This window comes from Pantherophis guttatus, chromosome 3, assembly GCF_059756535.1.
Source record: "Pantherophis guttatus breed Tessera chromosome 3, ASM5975653v1, whole genome shotgun sequence".
NCBI lineage: Eukaryota > Metazoa > Chordata > Lepidosauria > Squamata > Colubridae > Pantherophis > Pantherophis guttatus.
In genome coordinates, this window is record NC_142065.1 from 206,123,179 (window position 1) to 206,144,886 (window position 21,708).

The 21,708-nt window shown below is 42.3% G+C and overlaps 1 long non-coding RNA gene across 2 annotated transcripts in view; it reads right to left on the reverse strand.

The window, feature by feature from the left end:
• The window catches only part of LOC117675820 (uncharacterized), a 30,857-nt gene extending 22,557 nt beyond the window's left edge, over positions 1 to 8,300 (reverse strand). Inside the window, exon 1 of one of the 2 annotated variants that reach the window (XR_015733450.1) lies at positions 7,989 to 8,300. This is a non-coding gene — a long non-coding RNA (uncharacterized LOC117675820). The remainder of the gene's footprint in view (positions 1 to 7,988) is intronic. The other variant, XR_015733449.1, reaches the window with a different exon arrangement.
• Between the last annotated feature and the right edge of the window lie 13,408 nt (positions 8,301 to 21,708).

Sequence of the window (21,708 nt, forward strand, 5' to 3'; positions counted from 1 at the left end):
TAATACAGATAGTCCTCGACTTACAACAGTTGTTTAGTGACAGTTGTTTAGTTGTTCAAAGTTACAATGGCACTGAAAAAAGTGACCTATGACCATTTTTCACACTTATGACCGTTGCAGCATCCTCGTGATCACGAGATTTACATTCGGATGCTTGACAACTGGTTCACACTTATGACGGCTGCAGTGTCCCAGGGTCATGTGATTCCCTTTTGCGACCTTCTGACATGCAAAGTCAATAGGGAAGCCAGATTCATTTAACAACCTAATTTAACAACTGCAGTCATTCGCTTAACAAATGTGGCAACGAAAGTGGGACAAAACTCACTGAACAAATTTCTCACTTAACAACATAACATTTTGGGCTCAATTGTGGTTGTAATTTAAGGCCTACCTGTAATTCCACCTTTATTTGTTTTAAAAATAACTCAAGGCAGGAAATATGCCTAATATTCCTCTCTCCTTTGAATTTATAGGTCTGTGCAACCCTAATGGAGAAGGAAAGAAAGGTATAAGGCAATATTTCTTTTTCAAAATCAGAAACGGTAAAGATTACGAAGAAGGAATGAACAAATCACGTAGGTTCCAAGCACTTCTTGCATTTAACGGATAATGAAAAAAATGTCTTGAAAGGGCCAAATTGTTGTCCTCCTTTGCTCAGAAGACTTCCAATGATTCCTCAGCCTCCTTATCATTGTGCTAGTACAAGGGTCAGCAACCCGCCGCTCTGGAGCCGCATGTGGCTCTTTCATCCCTTTGCTGCGGCTCCGTTGCCAGTCGGCTTCACAATTGATAGGATTTTCGGTTAGGATAGGTAGAGGAAAAAGGACACCGTGCTAGGAAGAGACTCTATGGTGGGGGAAACAAACTTCTGGTCGGCTCCAGAGTTGAACGTGGGGGGCTTCCAGTTAGGACTTTTGTGGCTCTTTTAGTGTTTAAGGCTGCCAACCATGTGCTAGTACAACCTTTCATAAGGCGGCAATGTGCTTTAAAGTTTAAATGTCCAGACAGTAAATTCTAGACTAGAAACACAATAAAACTCTCACACACGTTTCAGACTCATCTATTTAAGCCCCAAATTCATTATTGCACAACTCTGCCTAGAAACAGGCACTTTCTAAGATGCAGCCCACAAACATTTAGCATAGTCATGTTCTCACATGCACCTAATCAGGGTACAATTATTCCTTAGCAAGTTGTTTGTTCTACGATATCTCTACGAAGCTGTCTTCAGATGGTCTCTACCCGATGAGTGAGTCACACTTGATATCTCCCATAGTTGCCCCAATGTTAAAATAATTCAATTCTTGCTCCTGCTTATTCTGACACCATGTGAGGACAGCCTTAACATGTACAAAATCTCCACTCTGTTGATCACTGACATTGTATAGTTTTATGAAAAGAAGGACTAGGGTGACATGATAGTATTAAAATATTTGAAGGGTTGCCACAAAGAAGAGGGAGTCAACCTATTCTCCAAAGCACCTGAAAGCAGGATAAGAAGCAATGAATGGGAACTAGTCAAGGAGGGAAGCAACCTAGAACTAAGGAGAAATTTCTTTACAGTTGCCTTCAGAAGTTTTGGGTACTTCATCACTGGAGGATTTTAAGAAGAGATGGGACAGCCACTTGTCTAGAATGGTATAGTGCAGAGGTCAGCAACCCACAGCTCTGGAGCCGCATGTGGCTCTTTCATCCCTCTGCTGCGGCTCTCTGTTGCTGGTCGGCTCCACAATTGATAGGGCTTTTGGTTAGGACAGGGAGAGGAGAAAGGACACCATGCTAGGAGGAGACTATGATGGGGTAACCAGACTTCCGGTTGGCTCCAGAATTGAATGGGGGCTTCCGGTTAGGACCTTTCTGGCTCTTTGAGCTTTTAAGGTTGCCGATCCCTGGATAGCATCTCCTGCTTGAGCAGTGGGTTGGAATAGACCTCCAAGATGCCTTCCAACTCTGTTATTCTGTAACAAAACACAATACTGTACTCTATCCTATAGAAGGTCCTAGGCTTTACCACCTGATCATGGAAGCGCGTGAGGTAACCACAAAGTAAGACCACAGAGGAAGGTTAGGGATCAGTAACGGGGATAGCAAAGTTTGTGACGGAATAGGTTTCAAGGATGGAAGGAGAAGACTTTCAACTCACCAATGAGGAATGGTTGTAGGGGAACTGTCAGTACTTGTTGCTAGCCTACAGAAGTTGCACAACGGAGTTATTTTCGGGAATACCTGAAATTACAGATCCGATTCTTGAAAACGCCGTGGGGGATATTTTGCTGCACAAGGTATACAGATACTGCTTATGGGGCAGTGGCCACACCTGGAAGGGTGGAGGAGATAAAACATCTGTCTCTCTCTCTCTCTTTCCCCAAGGGAAGAAGATGCCAAGATATAGCAGTTCCCAAGGCCTGTTCCATCAACAGAGAAAACGGATCCACCTACTGATATTCTAATTCTTTCACAAGAACGCACCTTCCAGTATCACCCACTAATTAGGGCACACAGCACGGGATAAATAAAGAGATGAGGATTTCTCCTTCTTTCTATCAACCATCCCAACTGGACACGCTTTTTCTGTCTTACCTTTTTCCTTTAATTTGCAATAAAGCAACTACCACTCGGTGAAGGTTAACTGCAGATGTGGCTGAACAGGTTTTGCAACTTCAAAATGAATCTCGAATGCCCTCCCGCAGCTGTCCCCCAATCACGAGTTTTAGAACGCCGTAAGGTCAGAAGTAAGATAACAGAAGAGGTTATATTGATCTACATGAAACGTGACATGTTTCAAGATGAATTTTTATTAAGAGAAGCTGAAATGTGTTCTAAAATACGTAACCTTAAAAATATTTTTAATTATATATACCTGGGGGGTAATAAGTGTTGCTATAAATTCTAAAAGTGATTTTCAGAATCATTTTAGTTTAGGTGCTAACATTTTTTTTAAAAAAGTCAGATTTCATTTTTCCGGATTTCTGAAAAATTATCCAAGAAAAACAAAAGGTGTAAAGTAAAAAGGTAAAGGTGTCCCTGTGGATTTTACTTTACTAGTTATTTACGACTCCATTTCACGGTCATTCAGCCAGCACTGTCTGAAGACATTTCCGTGGTCATGTGGCCAGCATGACATCATGGAACGCTGTTCCCTTCCCACCAAAGTGGTACCTATTTATCTACTCACATTTGAACGCTTTCGAACTGTTAGGTTGGCAGGAGCTGGGGCGAGGATGGGAGCTCACCCGTTGCATGGTGCCCGGGTCTCGAAACTTCACTGCCAGCTTTCCGGCCAATAAGCCCAGCATCTTATCCACTGAGCCACCATGCCGCTCTTAATGTATAAAATACTACTTTCAAAATTTGTAATGTTCTCATCTAATCAGTTTTATCTAACTTTTATCTTTGTTTCTCTAATATTTGAAGCTGGAAAAACAAGACTATTTTCCCAGCTTCAGACATTAGAGAAGTAGAGATAAAGTTAATTATTGCAAACTAAAGAACTATATCCAACTTTATCAACTATTCAATGGTGTAATCTCAAAATACTTATTCCTTAAAACTGGAAAGCTTGGTGGGAAAACTATGGGCTTCCTGAGGCCCCATAAGTCCAGGGGCTCCTCTAACTTTCCCCCCCTCCCTTTACTTATTGAGTTCTCATCCCACTAGTTTGTATTACATATCAGTTTTCAAAGTCAAAAAGAAATTAACCATAAAATCTGAAATTATGAAAGGTGATAATCTACAATAGTGATACTACATAGTTAAAACAAAAACGAAAGCAAAATATAGGTTCTCCTCAACTTACAACCCCACATGAGTAAGCAAAATTTCTGTTGCTTCTACAATCAAACAATATATTATATTTCTTATCTATATTGCAAAATAAAGTTTAGCCTAGAGGTCTGTTACTTTTTTTCAGATTTTATTTTACCACAACTCTCTTCATTTTTCCTTTTCAACCATTTTCCATGCAAATTACACTTTGACTTGCAAAAGTAGAATTAATAAACCTACGCAGGCTTATTATTCTATTATTCCATTGAGTAACAATTACTTCCACTGAGTAATAATAGAAAATCTCTTGAGTTGAGTGACCTTTGGTAAAGCTTTTTATATTCTTATTTTATCACTCAAATTCAGCCGCTATGCCCTGAGATTTCTTACCTATTGATCTTATAAAGAGTCAATTAGCTTGGAAAATTGATGTTTGAAATCCATCATATCTGAAACTATTCAGCAACGCCTTCTTGTACATACCCCAAGGTATAACTTTGAAACTGCTTCTGCATTTTTTGCAGAGCAAATTAAAATAAACGAACAGCTGTTTATTTTTTAATTCAGCCTGCTGAGCCTTAATACTTTCACTTCCTTTCCTGAAATCATTCCTCTGTTCTGGGACATAACAGTACCTATTAACTTTTCTCTGGGAATGTACCGTAAATCACCATATCGCATTAAATCACAATGATTAAAGAGCACTTTCTTTCATCTCGGTGATAGTCACACTCTTTAAAAAAAAAAAAAAAATTCCAAGAGATTCCCTCTTCCCCCAGATTAAATTCCCGCTAATTAGTTTTGCTAATTAGTCATAGCCCAGTCTCATTAAGCAGAATCTATGGTAATATATCCTCAGGAATAAGAAATCCAGAGTAGGAAACGATTGAAGCGTTTTATATAGTAATTAAATGAATCAATCATCTGTCAATCTTTATTCCAGGAATCGTTGGGAAAGTCTCCGAAGGCAAACCAGCTGGGAGGAAACTTTGCCCCGAAAGTGAAAATATTAAAAAGTTTATTTTCCATTTGATCTCATCAGCGTTCTTTATAGCTGTCCTGCAAATGGAGATGTAGGGAGAAGGGAGGAGATAGAAAAATAACCTGAAGTCAGCAAGCTTAATCTTGGGGGGGAACAAATTAAGATTAGGCTGTGACAAAACCCTCAGCTGACTCTGGAGGAGTCAGGTTGTGGTTAGCTGAACACAGCATTTTTCATCCATTCTCACCCTAGGAACACTTCAATCTCATTTCAAACCATTGTTCACTTGCATACCCAGATGCTTTCCTCCCTAAACGTGCCAATGTGTCATCGCCAGGCTGCATACATATGGTGGCTTCACGTTAACGAAAAATAAAGGCAATTTTCAGATGTGCTGAGCTCCACGTAAATTACATGTGGATCCATCAGTGTGGTTTATTTGGGAACATGAATTTAAAAAGGGCCACACGCACGCCTTAAAAAACCCCCCAGGAATAATCTTCAGAGATCTGAGCGTGAAGCCTTTGTAATGAAGCCATTTCAGAAAACTCTTAAAATGTTCGTTCTAAACAGCAAGGTTCACTCAGTTTCCTCTTTAAAAAAAAAAAAAAACTTGCTGTCAGCAGAAAGTTTTTAAAAGTAAACTCAAGCCTTCCTTTTGCACAAAAAACCTCTCTTTTTAGTTACTCTGGATTTTACCATCTGTGAACAAAGCGCTCTTTTTTTTAAGGCCTAATCTGTCCTTATCAGACATAAAAGGGCTTTTTTTCCCCCCAACAACAAAAATATTCATGCGTCTTCCCCGCACGTAATCTTTCTGAAATCAAAACCCCAACATCTGACTTTTTACCATTTGCATTCAGGAAGGAAGGCAGAGCTTATTATACAGAGCTGATCCCTGGTATCTGATGTTTCTCCATCTGTTTCACTATATAGAACTGATGTTTTTACAAACACGCTGAATTACAACTTCAATCCAGGTATATAAACGGTCGTTGCAACCTTGCAATCTCTTTCAACTTCATAACACTTCCACAATATTATGTAAACACCAGGCTAACAACCAAACCTTTCTCTCTCTCCCAAGTACATAAAATAATCCTGTTTACGACCGTAATGGAGTCCAGAATTTCTGTTGCTAAGCCTGACAGCTGTTAAGTGAGTTTTGCTGCATTTTACGACTTTTCTTGAAACACAGTTGTTGACTGAATCACTGCAATTTCAGTTAGTAACGCGGTTGTTAAGGGAATCCGTTTTCCTCATTGACTTTGACTTGTCAGAAGGTCGCAAAAGTGAACACTTGACCCCCGGGACACTGCAACCGTCATAAATACAGGCCAGTTGCCAGCCCGTCCAAATTTCGATCACGTGACTGTAGGATGCTTCCAATGGTGGTAAGTGTGAAAAACAAGTCATAAGTCACTTTTTTCAGTGTAACTTCAAACAGCCACTAAACGAATGCTTGTAATTTGAGGGCTATCTTATCTTTAATGAACAGAAGCTACCAAGCCTAAACCCAACTTCTTACAGCTCAGTTCTTCCATAGTAAATGGAAAAGACAGAAAAGAAAATCCAGTTTTAATATTGCACGCACAAAATGCAGGACAGAATGATGTTACAACTTGCTTAGAGCCAAAACAGGATCCAACCTGGCCTTTCCCCATGTAAATGTTTTCAGGGGGCTGATCTACAGACACTAAAAACATTTCTTTCCTGACAGTGAGATGAATTAATCAGTGGAAGGACTTGCTTCCAGAAGTTGTGGGTGCTCCAACACTGGAAGTTTTTAAGAAGAGATTGGACAGCCATTTGTCTGACATGGTCTCCTCCCTAAGCAGGGGGTTGGACTAGAAGACCTCCAAGGTCCCTTCCAACTTTGTTGTCCCAAAAGTGCTTTTTTTTCAAGAAACAACTGGACTTTCTGGTTTTTCCTTTGAAGACGTTTCTCTTCTCATCCAAGAAGCTTCTTCAGCTCTGACTGAAAAGCACTTTTTGGGACAACCATGACCTGGATGACTGAGAATCTCCATAGACTTCCAACTTTGTTATTCTGTTATTCTTCCAGGCCAACTTGACTTTCATCCCCTTCCAAAGCCACGGGTTTTGGCCTCCATTTGTGGCCTTCTTTGGCTTGAGAAAAAAAAAACAAAAAAAAACCACCAGCAGCTCTTATCCACCCATCCGGAGGAGAAACCATATCCAAACAATACTCTTTTTTTTTTTTTGCCCTCCACTTTTCCAAATGTCAGGCAGGACAACCTTTAAAGAGGAAGTTTTCAATACAGAGTACCGATAACCGGGTTGAAAAAGTCCGGAAAGGCAGCCCCGAAGAGGAAAATCAAAAGAAAAGCCTGCCAAAAGGAAAAGTTATTGTCTATTCTTTTTCTTGTTATGGAGGGAGAAGGAAAAAGAAAAGGAAGAAGAACTCCATCTCTAAGGAAGCCCACGGGATCCTTGAAGGGCAAAAGGGGAAAAAAAGAGAGAGAGAGAGAGAGGGAGGGAGAGGCCACACTTTCTTAAGAGCCATTTGCTTGAGATTCTCTTCTTTTTAAAGCATTTTGCACCACCAAGAACTCTGCATTTCTTTTAAGGCAGAGGTCTTCAAACTTGGCAGCTTTAAGACTTGCGGACTTCAACTCCCAGAATTCTCCAGCCAGCAGAGCTGGCTGGAGAATTCTGGGAGTTGAAGTCCTCAAGTCTTAAAGCTGCCAAGTTTGGGGACCCCTGTTTTAAGGCATCAAGGATTCCTTGCATGCCTGCTGGGGAATTCTGGGAATTGGAAGTTAAAAGTTGTCAAGTTTGAAAAAATAAGACCAAGGTGGACAGTTAGGGAAGGGAGGAAGAAGTAGCCATTACCCAGTGGGAAGGGGCTTTTGACCCCCCCCCCGCAAAAAAAGGAAAGTGCTGCTTCCTAGACTTTTTTTTGGGGGGGGGTTATAGGGATGCTGAAACAGGGGTGACTTCCAGATTGAGCATATGGGGGGGGCAAACTACCCCATAGAGAAGGTTTGCATGGGGGGGGAGGCACATGGGGAAGACTTGGGTGGGGGGGGAATACCCAACTTTTGGGGCAGGCAAGAACAAGCACCCCCCCCCACTTTGGGGGAGAATGGAACATCCCGGCCCACGTTGGGGGCGACCCTCGTGCCCTTTCCCCAAGGTGAGCGAGGGGGGCGTGGCGAAGGGGCGTGGCCACGGGTCCCCCGCTTCTCCCTCCCTCCCCGCCCCCCGCCCGTACCTGCCGGGAAGGGGCGCCGCTCCCGCCGCCCGCTGCTGCTGCCGCCGCCGCTTCTCCGGCTCGCCTTCAGTTTGACCTTTCTTCCGCGTCTCTCTCCGCTCCCCCTCGTCCCCGGCTCGGTGACGTCACCGTCCTAGCAACCAATCCGCGCTCTCCCCCCCCGCCTTCTTCTTCTTCTTCTTCTCTTCACTTCCCTCCTCCTACCCCCCCACCGCAAAAGCGCTCGCGCTTGCGCGCGCGCCGCTTCAAGCTGCAGGAGGGAGGAGGAGGAGCGAAATTATGCAAAAAAAACCCACCTGGAGGGCGGCACCCAATCAGCAAAGCTCGGATGACGCACGCTCCCGGAGGAGGGGAGGGGGGGAGAGCGAAGGAAGGAAGCAAGGAAGGCGTGAGCCGAGGGGCGTGGCGTGGTGGGGAACGCCCTCCTCCGAAGTGGCCGCTTTCGAAGGTGGGGCGGGGCGAGGAGGGAGCGGAGTTAAAAAAAAAAAAAAACCACCTTGAGAATGGATCGTTTGCGCATGCGCGCGCCTTCCCACACTTTCGCGGCAAGAACTTTTTGACTTTTTGTCTCTTTTATACTTTTTTTTTTTCCCTAAAGAGACACAATGCTCATTTTTTTTTTTTTTTTGGTAGGTTATATTACCTAACTGCGACTGCCAGGTTGTTCAAAGTTGGCTAGCTCCTCAGAGAAAGAAAAAAAAAAGAAAATCAGAATAGAGCTGGAAGGGACCTTTTGAGGTCATCTAGCCCAACCCCCTTGCTCAAGCAGGAGACCCTAAGTATACATACCATTTCAGACAAGTGGCCTGTCCAGGCTTTTCTTAAAAACCTTCCAGGGATGAAGCGCCCACAACTTGTCCTCACTGTTAGGAAGTTAATTCCCGAAATATAAGTAGCCGTCGACTTATGGCCACAATGAAGTTTGCTAAGTGAGAGAGTTGTCCAGTGAATTTTGCCCCATTTTACGACCCTTCTTGCCATTTATTATTATTTAAGACTGCTGTATTGCATCACACTGTGTCCTAATTGGTTAGCTCTGTAGCCAAAATGTAACTAGAATATTATATTAGTGGAAAATCTTTGTAATGGACTTGGTGAGATTGAAGATAGAAGAGATAAGAGAAGAGAAGAAACCTTTGAAGATAACACCAAAATGTCACATGGAAGAAATGAATGATGTATTAAATGTTTGTTTGTCTTAAAAAATATAAAAAAAAACTTTTTATTAAAAAAAAAGAATAGACCTAATTATCTCTTAAGTGCTGACATCTGCTGTGGGCTATTGAGGAGGGTGGGGCTATTAAGAGTGAGTCTGCTTCCTGTCTAAAAAACAAGTTTCTCCATTTCTCATCCAGGGAGGTATAATTTATTTATTTATTTATTTATTTATTGGTTCGATTTATATGCCGCCCTTCTCCGGAGACTCAGGGCGGCTTACAATGCGTTAAGCAATAGCCTTCATACTTTTGTATATACCTGCTTAGTAGGGCTTTCGCCCCCCCTTTTTTTATATATATATATATACAAAGTCAGCTTATTGCCCCCACAAACTGGGTCCTCATTTTACCTACCTCGAAAGGATGGAAGGCTGAGTCAACCTTGAGCCTGGTGAGATTTGAACTTGCAGTAATTGCAGGCAGCTGGTGTTATTTAAGTCTGCTGCGCCACCAAGGCTCATTCTGCCTTTTTAATATTTCCTAGAATATTTCATTCTTCCAGGAGAGGGGTGGGTGCTAACTTCCTACACTAACCAGGAATAACCCTGCATGGCTTCCAATATTTGCCCAGGTTGCTTAACTGCTGCCACCTACTAAGACCTCATTATGTCTCATGGTTCATTGAATTTCCAAAATACAATGCACTCTAAGCAAGCACATCTTCCTTTCAAATTCAGTTAATTATATTGGTGTGCAAAATGTTATCCTTCAGCTAACAAATGCCGGTCATAACATTTAATTAATTTTCCATAGCCTACCCTTACCAGGATCACTTTTTTTTCGTTTGGTTTCTGCTCATAAATTATGGAAAGTTTCTTGCATGCTTTCCTCTAGTAAAATCAAAGGTTTGCCAATGTAAATTCCTCCTTTCTTCCTTGCAAACAGAATAGCAAACTGCTCTCGTTAATTATAAAACAAGCAAAACTATTGGTGCGCGCAAAGCAAACATTTTTTCTAGATGAATAGACTGCAATAAAGTATATTGAATGCAGTTTGCAATTAACTTTGCAAGGGGTTGGACTAGAAGACCTCCAAGGTCCCTTCTAACTCTGTTAGTCTATAACTTATCTTGGCTGGTCTTGAGAAAAAGGGGGATCTAATCTGATTTCTTCTTGGATGAGAGACCACCAAGAAATCCTAAGATTGTACTCTAGGCTGGGAAATCTGTCTGTCTGTCTCTGTCTGTCTGTCTATCTCATCTAGCTATCTATCATCTATTTATCATCTATCATTTATCTATCTCATCTATCATCAATATCTATCTATCATTTATCATCTATCATTTATATCTATGTATATCTATCATTTATCTATCATCTATATCTATCATTTATCATTTATATCTATTTATATCTATCATTTATATCTATTTATATCTATCATTTATCATTTATCATCTATATCTATATCATTTATCTATCTATCATCATTTATCTATCTATCTATCTATCACTTATCTATCATCTATAATTTATCTATATTTATATCTATCTATCATTTATCTATCATCTATAATTTATCTATATTTATATCTATCATTTATCATCTATATCTATCTATCATTTATCTATTATCTATCATTTATCTATATTTATATCTATCTATCATTTATCTATCATCTATCATTTATCTATATCTATTTATATCTATCATCTATCATTTATCTATCATCTAGCTATATCAATCTTTCTATCTATCTATCTATCTACCTATCTATCTATCATCTGTATCTAGAACATCTGTATCTATTGCTTAGCGCATTGTAAGCCGCCCTGAGTCTCCGGAGAAGGGCGGCATATAAATCAAATAAAAATAAAATAAATAAAATAAATAGAACATAGAATAGAACAACAGAACACAGATCTCTCTCTTTATCTAGATCTATCTATCCATCCATCCATCTATCATCTCCTAGAAGAGGTAAAGAGCTAAATTTTTACTACTGGGTATTTCTCTCAGCAACAGAGCCTGCTTTCTCCTTAGGGGCGAAAAAATTGCAAAAACCTCTTAAACTTAGAGGGAAAAATCTCTCAGGGACCCCCTATGAAATTTTGCTGTTAAAATCCCCTGACAAAACTCCTTTTCACTTTTTCTTGAAAATCCTGTTTGCATGCTCAGTGAATTCGCTCGCTTGGGGGGGGGGCTTATGTTCCTTTTAAAGCCTCTGCTTACCCGGTCACTCCATCAAGTCCATAAAGCAACCAGCAGCTCTCAGAATACATCCCTTAAAGCAGGGGTCCCCAACCTTTTTTTTATTCCATGGCCTGGCAGCAGCGGTTTTAACAGTTTCGGTGGCAGGAGAGGATGGTTTCATGCATACAACCCAAGGGTGTCAAACTCTAGGTCCGGGGGCTTTATCCGGCCCGTGGGTCACTTAGATCTGGCCAACGGGTCCACCCTAGAAACGGTGAAGGACTGGCCCACGATGCCTCCATTTTCACTGGCAGAGGGTTTCAGGAGGTCGTCGTTCTTACCTAGGCTTCACAAAAACATGAAGCAAACTCCTTGTCCCAAAAAAAAACCCCCCTTTTTAAGCTAACGTGAATTTGTCTCATTCACATCCAGCAAAGTCCCGGCAAAAAGTCTTTCAAGGGTGAATTTACAACCACAGACCTTATCAGGTTTGGAGAGCTGCCAGACCGATATCTTCCAAACGCAAAGCTGTACAAGAAAAGACTTGGCAAGGAGTCTCTGAGAGTCACGAACAGATCTTCACACTAATGAAATGAACTAATTGTCTCCTGCAAACTCCCCTCCCCTTTCGCTCCCCTTTATTCCCCATGAGAGGGGCCATTCACCGTCTACCTGTGGCTTTACTCCTGAGTCGGCCCTTGTTCCTTAGCTGTTCCCTTCTCCTGGCAGCTCTGTGCATGCGCACATCGGGAACAGGCTCCAGCTGTTCTTCAGCCCCACTTATCTCTGACTCCAAAGGCAGCTGATAACTGTTGGATGGCCCTGGCCCCATTTCTGCCTCCGACACAGAACCCTCGTATGAGCCTTCCCGAGACTCCAGGACTGGCCCATGTTCCTCCCCAACTTCCTCACTATCCGAGTCTGCCACCAGCTCTGCTGGCCGCTGGCAGGCCACAACAGCCATGTCAGCCGAAAACGGAGCTCAGGAGCCCAGCAGAGCGCTCGGGGCACCACAGGTGCCCCTGACACAAGTGATGTCAAGCTGGCCACGCCCACACCGGCCCCCCCAAGGTCAAACACAACCCCGATGCTGCCCTCAATGAAATCGAGTTTGACACCCCTAAATCCAACCTAAATCCTTCATATGCGGAAATGAAACTTCACCCGTGTTCGCCCGTCCCATCGATGGCCCGGTTCCCAACAGGCCATGGCCAGGTTGTGGGCTGAATCCCGAGACTTGGGGACCCCTGCCTTCTTCACCTCGCACGGCTCTTAAAAATAAAGTTAGTCTCTCTCTTCCATATTTGATTTTACAGATTGTACATCTGACAAATATATGCATAACTCTAGCAAAGTCCTGTTAGCTCTTACTGTTAAATGATTCAACAGGTAGCAATCTTTGTGACTTTGTAAATGTTACACAGCTTCCTTGAAACCACCTATGGAGTTCCATGTCACACGGTAATACGTTGAAGTCTATGGAGATTCTCAGCCATCCAGGTCATGGTTGTCCCAAAATTGCTTTTTCAAAAGGCAACTGGGGGTTTTTGTTTTTTCCTTCCTGAAGACATTTCGCTTCTCGACCAAGAAGCATCTTCGGTTCTGGGAAAGAGAACTGAAGAAGCTTCTTAGGTGAGAAGCGAAACGTCTCCAGGAAGGAAAAAACAAAGAATCTCCAGCTGCCTTTTGCAAGAACGCTTTTGGGATAATACGTTCAAGTTGCAGTGGGCAACTGAATGTTGCCTCTTGGGTTGACAACACATGCGACCAGCGTCTTTGCTTTTCACAGTCTCTTCACACTGGAACAACTTGCTGTCATGCCCCTGCCGGAGTCTGAATCTGAGATGGAAGACAAACAGCTGACAGAGAGAGTGGCTCCATTGGCTGCGGAGGAAACTGGGGAAGGGCAAAGTCAGGCTGGGCAGAGCAGGGGAGAGGTAGAACAAGGGAGAGGGGGTTCTGATGAAGACCAAGGCCCACCCACTCCTCATTTTAGGACACGCAGGGAAGAATGCAGAAGATAGCAATGTGGGTTGTGCGGTTTACGAGAAAGGAAAGGGCCCCAATTCCCTTCACAAGGCACACCTGGGGATGGAGTTTAAAGGAGAGGCAGTTGGGAGGGGCGTTTGAAGGGAACAAACACTGAATTCATCTGGTGTTGAGAGTTGTGGCCTGCATTCCTGGCATTCCCTCCTGACTGTTTGAATTACTGCCGTGCTACTGTGTGCCTATCTTGTCTTCCTGGGATTATTCTTCCCGTCTGGGAATTCATTATCTTGCCATGCTGGAATGATTGATTGCAGTCATTCTGTTTACAGTGTTTGGGCTGGAGAATCTGCAGGTTTGTGGGAGAGCTTTTCTCCAGGCCGTAAAAGGGACGTTGGGGGGCAGAGTTGGTGCCAATAAAGGGATTCATACCAGTTCTCTGGCTGTGTTGCATTCGTGCCACGTCCCGGGTCATCACATTTGCCTCCAGAAGTTGTGGGTGCCCCAACACTTGAAGCTTTTAAGAAGAGATTGAACAACCGTTTGTCGGAAATGGTATAAGTTTCCTCCCTGAGCAGGGGGTTGGACTAGAAGACCTCCAAGGTCCCTTCCAACTCTATTATTCTATATAATATGATTTTTTCAAACTGGAAAACCCGGAGATGGAAGCTATAACATTTGGATGCCAAATTTTTCCTACATCACGGAATTACGATCCTCAGAGCTGCTTCTTAACTAGCAAAACCCATCAAGGGACCATTTTTATGTCACTATAAGTAGTCCTTAACTTACGACCATGATAGAGCCCAACATTTCTGTTGTTAAGTGAGACATTTGTTAAGAGAATGTTGCCCCCATTTTACAACCTTTTTTTTTTTTAAATTTGATTTATATGCCGCCCTTCTCCGGAGACTCAGGGCAGCTTACAATGCGTTAAGCAACAGTCTTCATCCTTTTGTATATTTATACAAAGTCAGCTTATTGCCCCCACAAACTGGGTCCTCATTTTACCTACCTTTGAAAGGATGGAAGGCTGAGTCAACCTTGAGCCTGGTGAGATTCGAACTCGCAGTAATTGCAGGCAGCAGATGTTAATAACAGTGCTTTAGTCTGCTGCGCTACCAGGGCTCCTGGTACTGTTGCCACTGTTGTTAAATGAATCGCTGCAGTTGATAAGTTAGTGACACGGTTGTTAAGTGAATCTGGCTTTGCCCATTGGTTTTGCTCGTCAGAAAATCGCAAAAGGGGATCCCATGATCTGGCACACCGCAACGGTCGTAAGGATGAACCCATTGCCAAGCATCTGAATTTTCATCAAGTGATCATGGGGCTGCTACAACGGTTTTAAGTGTGAAAAATGCTCATAAGTCACTTTTTCCAGTGCCATTGTAACTTTGAATGGTCACTAAATGAACTGTTGTAAATTGAGGACTACCTGTATTCTGGTCTCGACCTTCTCCCCATATAGCTGAGGTTTTCCGCCCTGCTGATCTACCAAATTCTGTGGAGCTTTAAAAGATAATCCAGTCAGATGTTGTTTATTCGCACAGTTTCAGCGCAAGGCAATTCCGTTCTCCCAAACATTTGGCTGCAAACTCTTTTTTTTCTTCTTTTTATGGGAAGCATTTTTATATAGTCTTCAGCCAAATAAAAAAGAAGAAGAAAGCTTTCAGAGTAGCTTAGCAAAATCAATAATATATCTAGTCAGACCCTCTCCCTCAGGCTTACAATGTAAAAGATTTGAAGGAGGGGGAGGGAAAGCAAAACAGGGATGGTTCTTGATCTTTAATGGGTAAAGAGATATTTCAATCAAGTTCTCTGTATTGTTCTTCTATAGTACCTGGATCGTAGAACAGAAGGGATCTTGGAGAACCTAGAATCAGAATAGAGCTGGAAGGGACCTTGGAGGTCTTCTAGTCCAGCCCCCTGCTCAAAGTAGGAGATCCTATGCCATTTCAGACAAGTGACTGTCCAGTCTCTTCTTTAAAAGTGATGGCGCACCCACAGCGTCTGAAGGCAACTTTTGTTCCACTGGTTAGTTATCCTCACCGTCAGAAAATGTTTCCTTAGTTCCAGGTTGCTTCTCTCCTTCATTAGTTTCTATCTATTGTTTCTTGCCTTGCCTTCTGGTGCTTTGGAAAATAATTTGACCTCTTCGTGGCAGCGTCTCAAATACTGATATCATGTCACCCCTAATTCTTCTTTTCTTTTCTTTTCTTTTCTTTTCTTTTCTTTTCTTTTCTTTTCTTTTCTTTCTTTCTTTCTTTCTTTCTTTCTTTCTTTCTTTCTTTCTTTCTTTCTTTCTTTCTTTCTTTCTTTCTTTCTTTCTCCCTCCAATTTATATGCCGCCCTTCTCCGTAGACTCGGGTTTAGGTTTAGCTTTATTAAATTTGTATACTGCCCTTCTCCCGAAGGACTCAGGGCGGTGAACAGCCAAAATTAAAATACATACAATAGAAAAATTAAGATGAATGAAAACAGAATTAAATCAAATTGGCTTCCCAAAATTTAAAACCCTTTGCCCATAAAATAACCCATTAAAATTTTAAGCCAGCCCGGCTTGCTGAAATAGGAAGGTCTTCAAAGCTCGACGGAAAGTACAGAGGTCCGGGATCAGTCGTATTCCTGAGGGTAGCTCGTTCCAGAGGGCAGGTGCCCCCACAGAGAAGGCTCTCCCCCTGGGGGTCGTCAGTCGACATTGCTTGGCCGACGGCACCCTGAGGAGACCCTCTCTGTGGGAGTGGATTGGCCGGTGGGAGGTTATCGGTGGCAGAAGGTGGTCTCGTAAATACCAGGGGCGGCTTACAATGCATTATAGCAATAGTCTGCATACTTTTATGTATATACCTGCTTATTAGGGCTTTCGGGCCCCCCTAAGCGGTGTTGTTCTATACAAAGCTGGCTTATTGCCCCCACAATCCGGGTCCTCAATTTACTTACCTCGAAAGGATGGAAGGCTGAGTCAACCTTGAGCCTGGTGAGATTTGAACTCGCACTAATTGCAGGCAGCTGGCAGCTAAGTGCTAGCACTTAACGGCACTTAGTCCGCTGCACCCCCGAGGTTCTTCTTTTAGACTAGCCAAACCCAAATCCTGCAACCGTTTTAGTCTCTAGGCCTTTCATCATCTTAGTTGCTCTTCTTTGCACTTTTTCCAAAGTCTCGACATCTTTTTTTTTTTTTTAATGTGGTGACCAAAACTGGATGCGGTATTCCAGATGTGGCCCTACGAAAACTTCATAAAGCGGTACGAATACTTCACATGATTTTGATTCTATGCCTCTGTTTATACAACCAAGGATTGTATTACCTTTTTTTAGCTGCTGGCACACACTGCTGGCTCATGTTTTCGAGTGAAGGAATCTATGGTTACATCAACACACAGACACATACACACACAGACACATACACACACACACAAATGGGCCAGCCAGTCTCTGCTTGAAACCTCCTCCAAAGGAGGCATCAAGATCTTTCAAAGCAATTGGGTCCATTGAAAAAAAGCTCGTACCATTAGGAAATCTTTCTTGGTGTACAACTATATATCCTTATAGCAGGGGTCTGCAACCTTACACACTCAAAGAGCCATTTGGACCCGTTTCCCACAGAAAAGAAAACACCGGGAGCCACAAAACCCTTCCTGTGCCTGACGATTTCTTGAGCGGCCACAAAACTAGCATATGTAGTTGAATTAAATGTTCTGTTTTCTTCTGAAACTTTTCTTGGATTTATCCATGGTTGGCCTACCGGGGGTTGAAAAGCTTAATAAATCGCGTGCCGGCAGGTGTCGCACATTGGTGGTTCTGACGCATATTTTGAGTGACAGGGAGCCGCACCAGAGGGGTGAAAGAGCCACATGCGGCTCCAGAGCTGCAGGTTGCTGACCCCTGCCTTATAGTGTGCTAGACTAGCCCACATGAGAGCTTGGTGGTTTATGGTTCGGCACCTTCAAAAGACAGAAGAAAAAAAAAGGCCATGGTCTTTGTCATGCCCCAGCATATAACTTTTATATACTGTTGTTGCACGCTAGCCCCATCTAGTGGCCAGAGAGACAAAATACCAAGTATATTGTTTGAAGCTGACCCGACTTCATTACCCATCAGCAGGCGTGAAATGCTTCCGGTTCGGACCGGATCACCCAATCCAGTAGCGATGGTGGCCAGTGGTTCGGTGAACCGGTAGCAAAAATCCCTGTGCCCCCCCCGCCCATGCCCAGCTGAGCCGCACAATCATCAGAGGCTTTTTTTTTTACTTTTAAAAGCATTTTTTCTACAACCTCTTCCAAAAAAAAAATGCTTTTAAAAGTAAAAAAAAAAGCCTCTGATGATCGCGTGGCTCAGCTGGGATAGTCAGAGGATTTTCAAAGCACTTTCTTTTGCAAAAAAAAAAAAAAAAATGGCCAAAGAGGTGGTAAAAAAAATGCTTTGAAAAGTCTCTGACAATTCCAGCTGTGTTGCCTGATGGGCAGAGGCTTTTCAAAGCATTAGAAAAAATGCTTTGAAAAGTTAAAAAAAAAAAAGTTGGCCACACCCACCCAGTCACATTACCCCACCACCACCAAGCCATGCCCACAGAACTGGTAGTAACAAATTTTACATTTCACCCCTGCCCATCAGCCCACACTCTCAAAACAAGTGCACGCTGGGAAGCCAGACTCCATTTCCTTTAGCATTTGGAGAAGGCAGAAGCACAGAGAAGAATCCATCTTAATCTGTGGCACATGGTCATGCAAGGACAAACCCACATCCCACACACAGAGCATCGCTGGTGAGATTTAAATTACTTGTATTTATTCATTGTTATGTTCGGCAGTAACTCAATACTGCCTGTCTTGTATTTGGTTCTCATTGTATGTATCCCTGTTTTCCCCAGCCTCACCATATCCTGTTCTTTCAATAGAGCATCCAGATCTACCTACACCGTCTGTTTTATTGGAGGATAGGTGTGTTTAGCTGCATGTCAAGCTGCACACAGACTAACGTGTAGTGAGGACAGAACAATCTTAGCAGATTGTATGAATCAGGGTATCCTGTGAACCTGTAAAATCATCTGTTTGGGCAGTGGTGGGATTCAGCCGGTTTTGTCCGGTTCGGGCGAACTGGTAGTGCTGACTGTGGTAGGCCTCGCCCACCCATCCAGATGTAATGATGTCCTATTTAGCTATGTTTTGGAGGCTATGCGCATGCACGGAAGGCACACACACTCACATTTGCAAACTGGTAGTGAATCCCACCTCTGTGTTCAGTCCAAGGCAGCATGTTATGTGAACCCCAACCCACCCTATCAGAGTTGGCTTATGAAAAAAATCAAGGCCACCACTGAGGGGCAGCCAAGAAGCTTTGGTTATTCATTTGCTGCCATCTAGTGGTCATTTAATTCAATGAAGCTATTGTCTATGACAAGAGGTTGTTTTCCCTAAATGGCGTTAATTCGACTCACCCGCTCTGCAATTTAATCATTTCTCTTTGTTGTCACATTAAAAATTGCAGCTTGGCCATCTGGGTTTAAGGGTGGTGCACCTTCCAATATCGCCTCAGGTGAGTCTACCTTACAGATAGGTTTATTCCACATTTTTTTTTCTTTTATCTCTGAGTCATTAATTTCTGCCCTCTAGCTTAATTATGTTAGCTTTGTGTTAGATCATGTTAGCTTTGGCAAAATCAACCTTAATTATGTTGTGTGAGTTGCTTGGTTATAATGCTTTATACTTAATGGTATTGTTAAAAAATGTATTCCTGAATCCCCCATCCCTCACCCAAAAAATGTTAATTATTCCTGAGCTCAGATTCTAAGTGTGTTTAGATCTGGTAAGCATGTGGATGGGAGACCACCAGGAAATCACAGAACTGGAGAATAAGAAGGGGACATTCAAGGGGTGAAATGTTCCGGGTTCGGACCGGATCACCCGATCCGGTAGCGATGGTGGTTGGTGGTTCGGAGAACCAGAAACAAACATCCCTGCCCCCCGCCATGCCCAGCTGAGCCACGCGATCATCAGAGGCTTTTTTAAATTTATTTTTAAAAGCATTTTTTCTACAACCTCTTCAGCCGAAAAAATGCTTTTAAAAGTAAAAGAAAAAAGAAAAAAGCTGGCCACGCCCACCCAGTCACATTACCCCCCACCCACCAAGCCACACCCACAGAACCGGTAGTAACAAATTTTACATTTCACCACTAGGACACCCCTTCCATAACATGCCAGGAAAACTCATTACAGATAATCCTCAATTTACAACTATTTGCTTAGTGGCCATTCAAAGTTACAGTGGCACCGAAAAAGTGACACATGACTGTTTTTCACACTTACAACTATTGCAGCATCCTCCTGGTCACGTGATCAAAATTTGGATGCTTGGCAACTGACTCGTACTTATGACGGTTGCAGTATCCCAGGCAGTGGTGGGATTCAAATAATTTAACAACCGGTTCTCTGCCCTAATGACCAGCTGGGTAGGCGTGGCTCAGTGGTCATGTGACCGTGTGGGTGTAGCTTACTCAACGTCACTCACGTCGATGGGCGCTTCGCCTTAGCTGTTACAATGTAACAAGGGTTAAACAGAGAGGCAGTTTCTATAAGCAGTGCAATAAAGATTAGGCTAGAAACACAGCAGAATGTTTCCTTCCTGCCTTCCTTACAGGATTAGCTCTGTAAAGTGGGAGAAAAACAAAATAAGTTTTCTTCCAACAACTGGTTCTCCGAACTGCTTAGAAAGTTAACAACCGGTTCTCCCGAATAGGTGCGAACTGGCTGAATCCCACCACTGATCCCAGGGTCACGTGATTCCTTTTTGCGACCTGATGACAAGCAAAGTCAATGGGGAAGCCAGGTTCACTTAAACAACTGTGTTACTGATTTTAACACCTGCAGTGATTCACTTAACAACTGTGGCAAGAAAGGTCGTAAAAGGGGGCAAAATAAATTTAACAGCTGTTTCACCTAGCAATAATACTTTTGAGCTTAATTATGGTCACAGTCAAACATTACCTGAGATTTAGGCTGAAGCTATTGAAAAGATCAGCCTCTGAAACTCAACCCGGCTTGAAGATAAAAACTGATATCGTGCTTCATTTCGTAACCAAATTCAGCAAAAATTCTGAATGAAATTCTCAGTCATCCAGGTCACAGTTGTCCCAAAGGTGCTTTTTCAGGAGGCAACTGGACTTTCTTGTTTTTTCTTTTGAAGACGTTTCGCTTCTCATCCAAGAAGCTTCTTCAGCTCTGACTGGATGGTGGGGGAATGGAAGGATTTATATTCCTTGCATACAGCTGGTCATTTGCATCCTTTTGTAGGGTCGTTGAAGCACTTGGAGGTTTATCTGTGTCCTCAGGGTCACCTGAGTAGTGCTAATGGTTCCTGTAGTCCGCAATTTTTCCTCTGGAAATCCATCCCTACTCCCATTCCAAGGATGTTCATCCCAAATTGTATAGCTAAAAGTCTATAGAGATTCTCAGTCATCCATCTTGGTTGTCCCAAAGGTGCTTTTTCTGGAGGCCACTGGACTTTCTTGTTTTTTCTTTTGAAGATGTTTCGCTTCTCATCCACGAAGCTTCTTCAACTCTGACAGAATAGTGGAGGAATGTAAGGAATTGTATTGTATTGTATTGTATTGTATTGTATTGTATTGTATTGTATTGTATTGTATTGTATTGTATTGTATTGGTAGAATAGAATAGAATTCTTTATTGGCCAAGTGTGATTGGACACACAAGGAATTTGTCTTGGTGCATACGGTCTCAGTGTACATAAAAGAAAAGATACATTCGTCAAGAGCCGAGGTGGCGCAGCGGTTAGAGTGCAGTACTGCAGCTACTTCAGCTGACTGCTAATTCAGCAGATCAGCAGATCAAATCTCACCGGCTCAAGGTTGACTCAGTCTTCCATCCTTCCGAGGTGGGTAAAATGAGGACCCAGATTATTGGGGGCAATATGCTATTTAGTATACTGTCTTTGGTGTAAGCCACCCAGAGTCCTCGGAGAGTGGGAGGCATAGAAATATGACTAATAAAATAATTAAAATAAAATAAAAATAAAGAATCATAAGGTACAACACTTAACGATAGTCATAGGGAAACAGTCAATATTGGTATTGATATATTATACAATACTATGCTATACTGTACTGTACTGTACTGTACTATACTATTATATTGGTATGGTATGATATGATATCTAATATGATATCATTATATTGGTATGGTATTATATATTATATTATATTATATTATATTATATTATATTATATTGTATTGTATTGTATTGTATTGTATTGTATTGTATTATATTATATTATATTATATTATATTATATTATATTATATTATATTATATTATATTATATTATATTATATTATATTATATTATTATATTATATTATATTATATTATA